Consider the following 14271-nt stretch of genomic DNA (forward strand, 5'->3'; position numbering starts at 1 on the left):
CAAGTATGAGGTAAAATAAATAAAAAGATGGGGTACTCACCTAACCCCAAACCTTCAATGTGGTGTTGGGTTCTCTGTTCCCACATTGGTCTGTCCAGAAGAGGCTATGGTCAATCACTGAGGTTTAGCTAGAAAAAACTATAAAATTATGTGCCAAGAGCTTCTCTTTAAGTATTTAAATACTAGACCACCATTTTGAATTCAGACCCCAAAATTAATAGACAGAGCCCAGACTTCAACCTCAAAAGTTAAAGGGATATATATTTTTTTTTGTCATTATATTGTTTGAAAGACCATTTCATTAGCAGCATATGTTGTTTCCCCAGTGTCTTTATTATACTTTCACCCTCTTCAGTAAGTTACTTGATCACATTGTGTCGTCTTTTTTTCCCAGCATGGATTACTGTGCAAACTCAAGGTTTCTCTTTGCTGTCCGCAGATACTATTGAGAACTGACACATATGACTTCTGATTCATCAAAGTCCTGCATACCTGTTCTTATGTCCTACCTGCTTCCATGCTCCTACTCTGTCTGGAGCATAATCTGCTCCTTACAGCCACCTCTCCCACAGTCAGGTCACCATGCCCCCATTACATTCTCCAATGTTATTAGCAGCAGTTTGTGTAGCTTTCAGGACTGTGATGACATTCTCCTCATAGTCTAAGGTCTTGGCAGGTATATAGTATTATGAGCTATAATTTTTCTATAGTTTGCAGAAACAGGAAATAGAAATGACTACAGGTATTAGATATATTCTGAATCTACTTCCATGAATAGCCTGCATAGATTAAAAAAACAAACAAACTGGAATGTCGCTTTAATTCAGATTCCAAACGTGAAAAAATACCTCAAATTACATACCTGAAAAAGTTATTTTAAAACACAAACTTTCAATCTCCAAAATATATTCAGAATCTAGACTATAAATATAGAAGTCTTAGAATAGAAGTCAAACATTCTGTCATTCCTAATGAGAGATGAGCACTTGTTCAACCACTAGTTGAACCAACTCCATTGTAAACATGCATGCCTAGCAAAATTATGTACTACAACTACAAAATTATAGCAAAGCAATGGAGGGCTTTCTGCTCTATAATATGCTCTTGTGTCATGCTGGACACAACAGATCCATTTGAAGAAAGAAATAAGAGAAACACTGTGAATACTGTAAATATTGCCAGACCTCCAGTCAATACTATATCTCACCTATCATAGAAACATTAACCACTTCCGGACCGCCCATAGAGTATATACATCCGGATAGTGGTTAATAGTGGATACCGGTATGTCCAGTCAGAACACAGCAGCTGCATGGAGATCATGCAGTGGCTGAAGTTGGGAGCCGGCTGTAACTTCAGCCAGAGCTCCCAGAGAGAAGACAGGGAAGGTTTATTGCCTTCCCTGCCTTTTTGATCGCTGTGTATACAGCGCTCAATGAGTATACACAGCTAAGGGCGCCGCCATGATGTGGCCGCCCTCTGACCCGGCGGTCAGTGTCTTACAAGAGCTGCTGGGTCCTACAGGACCCAGATCAGCTCTGTATACTGTGTATACAACGTGCAGGAGGCTGTATTCCTCCTGCAACTGAGGCTAAATGTAGCAGCCTCAGTTATAGGGGAAATCAGCCTCCAATACAAAAAAAAAAAGTGATCAGATGTCCACAAAGGTCATTTATGACCTTATGGGGGCACAATCTGAAAAAAATTAAAAAAATTAAAAAAATTAAAATAAAATAATTAAAATAAATAAATAAAATAATACGCTAATAAAACGCCGTAATTAAAGGTTATAGCCCCACCCCCGACAACACCATACAAAATAAAAATTACCGTAACGGAGAGGAAAAACTATTTTCTAACGTTTTTTAGTAGCGCTTTGTGTTATTAAATAAAAAAATAAAAATAAAGTGAAAACCAGACACAAAAATTAGTTGAATGAGACATACGAGAAAAATGTTACATCCCTCAACACCGCACATACATAAAAAACCGAATGATTGTTATAAACTTTAATGGACTGATCATTTAGAACTTTATATAATGGGTTTATATAATCCTCAAGCAATGATGCTATGCTAATAAAGTACTATGAATATAAAGGATGGCATACCTTCTCATTCCATATTGTTTACTATCCTGTTTGATTCCCCTTGCAATATCACACAAAGGTTACCTAAGTCAACATACCAGCCTTTCTGGGAGTTAAATGGTAACTCAATTGTTTTGACTCATGTGCTCATGATCTGCAGCTTCTAAAGCAGGTTTCTCAGAAAGAGCCACATATTCTCCAGTGACAGGTGACAACGTCACATTAGCAAGATGAATAATGTGTCACATTTGTTTCTGAAACTGTTACGCTGACATGACATTTTGCTGCATTACGATAACAATGTTATCTCAGCAAGAAGGGCCCTGGAGGGGTCATGCCTCATTATGTCTCTTAGAAGTAAATAGGTGGTCCCTGCGCAGTGGTGGGAGTGACAGGAGGTACTTCTCTCAGGTCTGTTATAAGGTCTTGATCTGCAAAAGACAAGGTTTGATAGCTGCATAAATCCTTCAGAAAAGAGGATTATGTTGTACATTTTAAAGGAATGAGCAACACAATAAATTCTCATTGTTTTTATTTTAATGATGCTAAAATCCCTTGATCTTGTCATCATCTAGGTTTCTTCATTGTTCCAATGTCTCATGTCTTCATAACCTCGAAAAAAAACATGCTACTTGGTGAAGACCTTTAAGCAGGATAATCTGTGAACTCATGGGAGAGATTAAACTAACAGTAATAAGATAGAAAGCTTTTACTGATGGAGAGTAAAACCTCTACTTGTTCCATACTACTGTAAGGGCCATCACTTTTCCGATGGCATTGCTTGTACACACTTTAATGAATCAGGTCTATTTATTTTAAAAGATACATAAAATAAGATTGGTTAGTAACGTGCTTCTGAATATATAAAGAGATGGGTGAAGATGCTTTACTACATTTCATGGCCACTTAGTAACAATTCAAATAGTGTTTTAAACAGGTTAAGAGTAGATCATAAACTATATATTTATACGCATTAGCTAATGTAAACATTGTATCAGATGATTATAGTCTTATATGATTTAGAGGGCAAAGTCAAAGCTCTCTTAAAGGTATGGTCGGCTCTTTAATTTAAATGCGCTTGAGCTCTTTAGAATACTCTTATAGCTTCTATTAGATTCTTGGATGGGTTTAGATTTCAATCTAATGTTAGAGTTGGAAAGAAAAGTGTAAGTCAGTAAGACATAAATCAGCTTGTAGAATATTATACAAATGGTCCTCAAGAGTGCCACAGTGCAATCTATTTGGTAGGCATCTCTGTTTTAATAACTTGGACTCTTTTGTTTGTAGGCCTCCAAAGGCATTATACAATAGCTATTAAATAGGATTTCCACCCAAAATATTAAAATGCCTATATGTTATGAAATAAAAAATATGAGCCGTTACCATGTTTGTTTTTTATATACAGAGATATTTGCTTTCTACATTTCTTGCAGTGTTTTTGCTAAGAAAAGAACAAACTAATAATTTTCTGTCGTGTCATCAGGTTACTCAGTCAATTTCTACATGACAATGGGCAGCACGGTGGCTCAGTGGTTAGCCTTGCAGCGCTGGAGTCCTGAGTTCAAATCCCACCCAGGACAACATCTGCAAGGAGTTTGTATATTCTCCGCGTGTTTGCGTGGGTTTTCTCCAGGTACTCAGGTTTCCTCCCACACATCAAAGACATACTGATAGGTAATTTAGATTGTGAGCCCTATATGGGACAGTGACTGTCAATGTCTGTAAAGCTCTGCGGAATATGATGGCGCTATACAAGTAAGCATACTAAATAAATAAATAATAATGTTAGGTCTGCATTCGGGGTTTCCATCCCCTAATCCGTTTAAAAAAATAATAAAATTTCGGCTGAAATCTGGTGCCCCTCATTATAGTCTACAGGGCCTGTGGGTTTAAGTCGGAAACTGCTTTTTTTAAGCAAATTAGGTTTCTATTTTTGGGGTACACAAGCGGACCCCACAAAATGGAAACCGGAATGTAGGTATGACCCAAGCACAATTAAAAAGATGCTATTTCAAATTTAGCAATCAATATGGCTATACTTCTTGTTGCCTCATTTCTAAAAATAATTTAAAGGGTCTCCTGAAAGGTAAGAGTTCTAGAAGCAAATCCCACCAATCAGATATGCCAGAATCGCTGAAGCAGAATCTATTAAAGTATATAAAGACCTGGACTTGGTGGTGGTGGTGATGATGAAAGGTCCTCTTTAAAATATAATAACATTTTCACACTTTCCACATATTTCTAAGATTTATAAGAAAAAAGACAGAAAATAGGCAACACCTCATGTAATATGCATAAACAGGAACTTCCCCCTTTTATTCAACCCATGACAGTTGCCAAGTGGCTGCTCACCTAATATAGTAACGTACATGTAATCCACCATTTGATAATAGGTTATGGCATCACTGTTTTCAGATATCTACACCATGTTCCTCTTAAAAAGATTGCATTTGTAGTTAAAGATCCAACATGAGTTTATTATATTTATGACATTTATACAAGAGCCAGTATATGTTTAGAGCCACTATTTAGTTTACTATACACATTTAGGGACTTACCTTTCCCCCAAAAAACGGCAAAAGAAACTATGAAACTCAGACTGCTTTTAGTTTAGCAGAGTGAGTTTACATATTGGGCAGCAATTCTGATCATGGCATACATACTATGGTTGTGGCTGCTATACACATGCTCTAGGAGCACTTATTGTTGCTACTCTCCTTTGTTGTTGTTTTTGTATGACATGGCAGGGTTTCCCTGGCACGACATCATAATAAAGGGCATAGATTATGGGTCCTTTATTAGAACCTGAATTTGGAAGTGCACAGTTGGTTCTCACCACAGTGAGACTAATACATCTTCCCCCCAGTAAGATAGGGTAGAGCTCGGACAAACTGCTGAACGACATTTGGAACCTAACTAAGCTCCCCTAAAAGTAAGTCTGGCTGATAATTGCTAACAATGATATTTTTTTGTTGGGCCAGTGGTTTTAGTGACTAGTTTGGTATGTAGGCTTGCTCATGATTGATTCTTTTGTGGGTCGTGAAGTGATATGGTGGTTGTGCCTTGTCGATTACACATATTTCACATACTCTTAATCTAAAGTGGACAAGAGCTTTGAAATCATTGAATCCCTCCTTTGTTATCTGTTTTAGATTCCCTGATGAGCGCCCCTGTTTTGGGTTGAAGTGCGTTGGGAGGAAGAAACAATAGGGACTTTATAGGGACAGTTGTGGTGCTGCCCTTGTGAGGGGGCAGAAGTTTGGATTCTGGAGTGTGAAGGTCATAGGGTCATTGTCTAACTCTACGTGTTCAATCCCTGGAACTCTTACTGTACTAACTCCTACCCTTTGCATATGACCATCAAATTGGTAAGACGTTTCAAATGGTTCTAATTGTTTCATGGAATTTTGGTCTCTGGTTCTAGCTTTTAGAGCATATTTATTAAAGGCTAAATTTTTATTTATATTTCAATAATTAGGTTTCTCCTTTTTTTTAAAATTTCCAATGGAATGTAGAAAAAGGATATCTTTAAAGGGGCTCTATCACTGGGAAAAGTCATTTTTATCTAAACACATGCTTGCATAGGCTTCACACCTACCTTTAGTATGTAAATTGCCTCAGTGGTTTCTGAATAAGTCCATTTTTATTAATATGCTAAAGAGCTTCCGGCCAGTAAAGGAAGTTCCCAGCAGCCTCCTCTCTCCTATTATCTCCTATGTTTGTGAGGCAAACAGGAAGCTGAGTCATCATCATCAGCAGCCTCCCATAGGAAACAACAGGAGAGGTGTGCACGATCTATCGTGCACCAGTCTAATTAGCATATGAATAAAAACGGACTTATTCAGAAACCACTGAGGCAATCTACATACTAAAGGTAGGTGTGGAATAGACTTTCTAAAGGCTATGCAAGGATGTGATTAGTTAAAAATGACTTTTCCCAGTGATAGAGCCCCTATAAAGGTGATGTAGACTATGATATACTGTAGCAATAACTTTTATTGAAAGATTCAATAATAATGAGTATACATTCCTTCTTCAGATTCAGAAATGAAGAATCTGATGTTAAAGAAGCATTTCCTGTGTGGGAGCATGCAGAGCCATTACAAATTGTCCTTGTCACACATACGGGCAGTCCTAGCATGTGACATGGGGGTCTTCAGTGCTATGCATACACATGTGGACAAAATTGTTAGTACCCCTTGTTTAATGAAAGAAAAACCCACAATGGTCTCAGAAATAACTTGAATTTGACCAAAGTAATATTAAATATAAATGCTATGAAAATGAACAAATGAAAGTCAGACATTGCTTTCCTACCATGATTCAACAGAATTAAAAAAAAAAAAAAAAACAACAACTCATGAAACTGGCCTGGACAGAAATGATGGTTCCCATAACTTAATATTTTGTTGCACAACCTTTTGAGGCAATCACTGCAATCACACGATTCCTGTAACTATCAATGAGACTTCTGCACCTCTCAGCAGGTATTTTGGCTCACTCCTCATGAGCAAACTGCTCCAGTTGTTTTGTGTTTGAAGGGTGCCTTTTCCAGACGGCATGTTTCAGCACCTTCCAAAGATGCTAAATAGGATTTAGGTCAGAGCTCATAGAAGGCCTCTTCAGAATAATCCAATGTTTTCCTCTTAGCCATTCTTGGGTGTTTTTAGCTGTGTGTTTTGGGATCATTATCCTGTTGCAAGACCCATGACCCCATGACCTGCGACTGAGACCAAGCTTTCTGATACTGGGCAGCACATTTTTCCCTAGAATCCATTGTTAGTCTTGAAATTTCATTGTACCCTGCACAGATTCAAGTTATGGGATATAATACCATGTGCAGGGGCCACTATAGGAAACAATACCATGTGCAGGGGCCGCTATGGGACCCTATTCTGTATAAAGGGGTGTTTTTGCATGCAGATATAGTGTGTTTCCACTATAAGGTGCTTCCATATGGTGCTCTGGACACGTACATATACCACTAATTAAAGACTGCACATGTACTTTCATTGCTTCTAATGGAAAAGTACAGATGCATTCCAGGAAATAGCAGTACGTGCATATGCCCAGGAACATGTGGTGGCAGCACTTCTGTGTTATGGGTTGTGGCATATGACTTTAGTATACAGGTCGTCAGCCTTACAATTATTGACCGGCACCCCGAGGACCTCATCTATGATTTTTTTTTTTCATTTAAATTGGCACGCAGAACAAAAAAGGTTGCCTACCCCTGCTATATTACATGGAGATTTTGTTATGGATTATGGTATGGTCACACATATCGGTGACTGCATTGCAATTGGTTAAAATCTCTGGTAAAAATCTGCATACCGAAAATCTGTAAAATGCCTCATTTGTTTGTGCTGTTTTTTTTTAATGAGATTTCTTAAAATCCCTATTTATATGCCTAGAATTATACTTTCCTGCACAGTTTTCTGTGTGGATAATGCATTTGAATGGTGCAGCAAATATGCTAGCCATAAACCTAGTCGAAAAAAAAGCATTGTTTTGGTAAGGACCCAGGGTTAAATTACACATAAGAAAATGTAGGCCATGCAATTATTAAAAACTGATGAAAGTCCCCTACTCTTCTGAGACCTGACCACTGTAATTTTAATTAATTGCCATTTATGGAGAATAATATGTGATGTTTCCACTAGACCTGCAAATATAGTAAAATGACCTTGGTGAGGATGAAAAGGAGAAACATGAAGGGAAGCAGAAAGCCACAGACTTATAGATGGTGGCAGATGCAGGCTTTATTGTCTAGTCATTGCGGGCCTCCTTCCACCGATGCAGCGAAGAAGTAGTGATACTCCATATGAAAAGCTCTATTAATATCCCTTCTAGTATTCCCATGGGTTGGAAAACATGATTTTCTAGTCAGGATGTAGTTCTTATAGCATGTCGGCTATTTTTCTATGCACTTAAAACACAGTTTTTATGATACACAGTCAACTGAAAAAAAAAAAATAACACTACAGTTATTTTAATGTTACTTTTTGTTGAATTATGTTACATGCATCTACGTATACTGTAATGTTTAAACCAAGATCAAATATTATCCATACCATATGTTAAAAACCCTTCTTGACAAAAACCGATAATGCACCATGGAGGAGTTGTTGCAATCGAAGGAAACTTTATATTTGTGTAAGTAATTATACTATATATAAGTGATTAAAATATTAGAGTGAAAAGATAAGTTTGTCTCGGAAAGCTGTACAATTGAATCAGTACCGAATTGGGATGTCTAAGGCCCACGAATGGAATTAATTCTAGGGTTCCACCATACTGCTATTGGCTTACAAACCATTAAAAAGTATGACAATTTCTCACCCCATCAAATGCATCATTTATGCCAGTTTTATGGAGGATGCACCTAATTTATACCTAATTGATAAATCAGCCCTTATATCTTCTATATTACTCAATTTATATTGACAACGACATCTGAAGAGTTAAATGTTGATTGTTATTTTAGCCATTAGAGCAGGCAACATAATAGTACAGCGGTTGGCAAAAATAAAACTACAACTCTCAGCAGGTCCTGAGAGGGTCTGAGAAGATCAACAGCCTGTACAGACAGCAAGTAATTGAGGTGGAATTCTGCCTCAGATTTATCTTCAGTTTCTAGCCCTTTATCTCGCCATGGATCAGCCCTTTACTTTCTCCCACACATAATGAAGCCTCCTCTACTAGCTCCTACATTGTAGAATGCCCCCTTTATTGGCCTCTATATAGTACAATGCCTCCTTTACAGGATCCCACAGTCTATTGTTCATTTTAAGGCACCCACACATATTACCCTCTTCATGTTGGCCCCTACATAGTATATTGTCCACTTTTAGGCACCTACACATATTACTGCACCTACATTGTGTCCCCCACACAGTATATTGTCCCTTTTTAGGCATCCACACATAATAATGCGCTCTTCTTTTTGGCCTCCACACAGCATACTGTATTATTTTGTCAGGTAGGGATGAACTTTCCCAAAAGTTTTGGGCTCTGCCTGAAACTTAACTGTTTGGGGATCATCACCCATAAAACACTGTTATGCTCATCACTGGAATCTCATCAAAAGGGGTTTTCAAAGTGTTATAATGTATCAAAAAATCACCAAAATAGTATTGAAAATTTCTGTTGCAAAATAAGCCAACAAATGGGTGGAATAAATGTAGTCTAGTCAGTCTAACAATATGCCAGGTATATCATCCAGCATCAGCCACTGTGATAAATCTGGTGTATTTTTAGACTGTCTAAGTTTACACGGTCTAACTATTAATAAATCTGGGCCTATGCTTTTAGTATGACTCTCCAAAACCCCCCCACACCTCTGATCCTCACACCATTGTCTTTATTTGTAAAAGAATGAGTTACAGCAATGTAAGAGAGTTTATGAAATGGCAAAAGCTTCCCCTGCAGAGCAAACAGCATGGCGAATACTCCCTCAGCTAACAGCATTTTCAGCTGCATCAGAAAATTGCTGTTAATGAATTTCCCTAATATATTATTTAAAGAGGAATCCTTACTTTGTACATAGTAGCTATTATTCCATTTACCAACTGTAGAGCAATAATGACTCTAGAACTTCATGAAATTACTAATAAAGGTGCTGTCAGGGGTATATGAATTAGAATGTAGTTCCTAGAGCAAAAATCAATGTTTCTATACTATATTTATGGGTAATATTTTAAAGGGGGTTTCACAGATCAAAATACGTAGCTCCCATCCTTTGAACTGGTCATTAATAACTGATCAGTAGGAATCCAGCTAATTAAAATCGGTAGCCCTCCACTGTTTACACTCTATATTTCTTGATAATATTTTAAAGGGGGTTTCCAAGATCAGAGTATTGATCTCATATACTTAGGACAGGCCATTAATAACTGATCAGTGGGAATTCAGCTTTGAGGATTCCCTTGAATCAGCTGCTTGAAGGGGCTGCTGCACTTATTTCTCCAAATCCTGTATTTTTAGAGGCTGGGGGTTGTGGCTGATGGCTATGTGACAGACTTGCAAAGTAGTCAGTCTTGTGGAGATGATTAAAGATAAACAACTCCTTGCTACCTGTGCCAATTAAGGGCCCCTTCACACGGAGTAAACGCGCGTGTATTTTGGCAAAATACACGTGTAAAAATCAGACTCCCATTGACTTCAATGGCATTTTCTTTTACATGTGTAAAAAAACACGTCAAAATACACATGTAAAATATCATTGAAATCAATGGGAGTCTTATTTTTACACGTGTATTTTGCCAAAATATGACTGCGCCTACACTTTCTTACACATGTCTTACTTATTCTTCATTGCAGCTCCATCATAATTTTATTCTGAAACAATTTAGTTGAAAAGGGCTTTAGGAGTATTTCTTCTACTGAAATGATTTTGCTCTCCACTCTAGATAATCACCCTTAACTGTAGCAATGGGCGGTAGAGCTGGGGGAGAGTATGGAGTGGTTATCTAGAACAGAGGGGGAAGCCCCAGCAGGAGAAGAAATCCCCCTAAGCCCCTTTTCAGCTAACATACATAAATAAACAGATTTTTATGAAAATGGAGCTGCAATGCAGAATAAAATAGGCATCTTTGGAAAGTGTAGATATATCCCTACAAAGTACTGTTATTAGTGTGATACTGATTTTCCTGCTGACAGACTCCCTATAAGTACAGTTTGGTAATTTGTTGGTTGTGCATTTTAGTTGAGACTAACTCTTGTGCAGTATCTACAGTTGTTCTACAGAAGCTTTGAAACTGATGTATGACTTACATATATTTTTTATACAGCCACTAGACAAGCTTGACAACTTAATTGTTATTGCAGTGCACTCTTCTTTTTCTCTTGGTGTATGTCATATGTAACATAATTCTTCACTTTATGGGGTTAAACCTGATTGTAGATAAATGTTACACGTTACCCTGGATACTCGCATTGAGTTATTTCCTGCCATGCACACTTGTTCCTATCTTTTTATTTTATTTCAAGGCTTCCAAGGTATGAACACAAATCACATTTATTATATATTTCTCGATAAAGCCTAGGTTAGTAAGAGATTAATGTAAGATTTCTAGAGTCACAATTCAAAAAAAAAATTTGTTCAGATAGCTTACAATCTAATTTTTTTTTGTACGGTCATAAAATACATAATTTTTTTGTATGCACATTTTTTTTTTCTTTTTTACAATATAGTTGAAAGGTTATTAACTTAGATTACAACTTAATATTTATTAAGAGTACAGTGTATGTAAATTAAGAAGGCATGAAGCCAATGCATCTTTTATTGACATGCCTTATGTATGTCTATTTCCTATTTGATAATGAAATGTAAAATGATGCAATGCAAAATGTGTAGGGATTTCTGATTTATTGCATGATATTAGAGACTTTTATATTATAGACTTGGAGCACATATCTTATGATAGAATTGATTTCCACTAAGTGTATGTTTTGGATAGGTGTGTATAGGGCCTTTTATTTTTAGATCTTGCTATAAGGATGTTCTGTGGTATAGTTGATGTACATAGAGAAGCATATGTCCATTAAAATAGTGGTTCAAACCACCATTCATTTGTCATGCATTGTTGTTGCGATTAAAGTGGCCTTGTATACATTGAATAGTTCACTCACCCAGAGATATGGAGGATCAGCAAAAGTAAAAAAAAATAGCATTGAGCACTCACATTTACAGTTTAATGCTAAGGCACAATGTTAGGTCATTGTAATAAATTCATTGTTTTTTGTGGTGAGTTGGACCAAACCCACTGGGGTACTTGCACTCAAAGCAAGCTAAGAGCTTGCTTTGAGTACTTTTCACACCTAACTATATGTAGCATTTAGTATTATTTAATTAAATGTATTGGCGTTCTTGGAAGGATTCATCTCTAGCTGGTTCATGTTAGATTTCTGTACACTGTTGGACTTTCTTCACAACTTCTCAGATTTTTCTTTCATGGTGTTACTAGCCAAATCATGTTAATGTCTGTGTTTTATTTGCAGTATAGCATATATTGACATGGACATTTAAGGACTAAAGCTATGTAAAGTTCTGCCTGCGCTGACCAGCCACAATGTACCCAGTACTAGCAAGAATCTGGAGAACAATACCAACCACTGTGCCTCCAATAACAGCCAATGTGTCAGAACAACACATATCTCCTCTGCAATGCTGTACAAAGGAGGAGGTTAACTTGTATCAAACTAATGTGCAACTTTTATTGAAATCAATAAAAAGCTAAAATTCTAGCTAATAAATGACACTTGGCTCAACCATGGTTCTTTTTCCCTTTTCTTAGTTCATACTGAGAAATAAAGTAAAATACCTTCATGAAGTCTTTCCAGGCAAATGAGCAAACATAAGTGATGGGCTAGGGTCCCTTTGTGTGTTAGTTCCTCTGAATGTAGCATGAATCTGTGGGATGTCTTTTGGGGTTTTGCAGGAAGATTCCAAAATATCTGTAAAACCGGCTGATTTAATGAAGTAGTTGCAGAAATGTTATGTGATACGAAATTATTAAATCTCCTATTCTGTCTCCTATTCAGAACATTAATTTCCCTCCTGGAAACAAGTGTATATGCCCTCATGACTAATCAAGAGTAGGCTGTGAGAAAATCAACTATCAGAAGGAAATGCCCATTGCTCTTTAGAACCTCTTCAGATCACATATTGTAGTCTTGATTTTGACATTTGGATTTGCAGTACTTGAAAGTTTAATTTCCATTACATAGATACATATATTTGCATCACTATCTATCTTTGAAACACTGCTTTGTTTTTTTTTGTTTTTCCATTAAAGATTAAGGTCTTTTTTGCCTTGTCCCAGAAGAGCTCCAGGGATACTAGTTACTGTATGGTGGGACCAAATACTTAAACCCACCAACTTATTGTTGCATTCTTCAGGCGATCCTCTAAGCCACAATCAGTTTGGTGATGACTAGACTTGGGTGTGGAGACAATGAGATATTTTCATCCTTCTTAAACCATAACCCACAGTCAGATTGTTAGGTTTTGGTCCCCAAAATACTCACCAATTGGAACTAGTGCAATGGAGAAGACAACTTGTAGTAAAGTCAGTAAAGGTCATGTCATCCATAGACTAGTAGTCAAGTATCATAGCAAACATCAAACGGGAGAAAGATAGGCTTAGAGTTTTCACCAGGGGTGGAGCCACAAGAATTACATAACAAACCAAGGATGACAGAGGAGCAAATTCTACAATCAAAACTAGAAACTGAGGGAATATACTTTATAATAGTAAGAAAAGATGTACAGTGCCGTGATCTTTAGGAGAGGAATCCGTGACAGCTTCTCTTTTAGTGTAATTTAAGCTCTTTGGAATTAATGGAACTTTAAAATAATTAATAATATAATAATCACCACAGTAGCCGTGGCAACAAGATAGGGCCTACTGATAGGAAGGGCAGAGAAGGGCCAAGTTGTCATTGCAAGTCAACAAAGCTGGCAGGTAAAAGCAGGTAGACATTATCATATCACTGAAGCAGAATAAAAGGTAGCATATGAACAACTGGATGTGGTCAGTGGTTGGGTCTCAGCTCCATAGGAACTTGTTGCTGGAACCAGTAAGATGAGTAGAGGACGTTCACACAAACGGTGTCTGCTCAGCAGTGTCCGTGGCTATTGTTCGTACAAAATTTTAGCAATGGACACTAACTGTGTTTGCAATTTACATTCATTTCAAAGGAATTTTATCTTGCGTCCTTTAGTGTCCGTTTACAATCATGTCTGTTTTTTCAAGTGGACAAAAAAATCCTACATTCAGGACTTTTCTGTCTGTTTTTTTTTAACATTGAGGTCTATGGGCAACGGACATACTGTATAACAGACAGTAACTGATAGCCATCCTTTTGTGTCCGTTATGATAGGTGTCCGTTTTTTTTTTTTTTTTTAAACGGACACTTTCTGAGCGGACACCAACGGTAGTGTGAACCCTACCTAACACCTGTATTTCTCTGAAGGGATATGGAAAATATATTACTCTGGGTTTCTTGTGTCATGCCAAATGTTTTTTTTTTTTTACCACACGCATTAGATTCATATTTGTATAGGCAGTAGATATTGTAATAACTTAAAGAAATGACTGGTGTCTGTAAGTCATTTTTTATGTTATAGTCTTTGGTTTCTGCAATATTTCCTTAGATAATGCTAGTCCCATCTAAAT

This window comes from Leptodactylus fuscus, chromosome 2 (genome assembly GCF_031893055.1).
Source record: "Leptodactylus fuscus isolate aLepFus1 chromosome 2, aLepFus1.hap2, whole genome shotgun sequence".
Lineage (NCBI taxonomy): Eukaryota > Metazoa > Chordata > Amphibia > Anura > Leptodactylidae > Leptodactylus > Leptodactylus fuscus.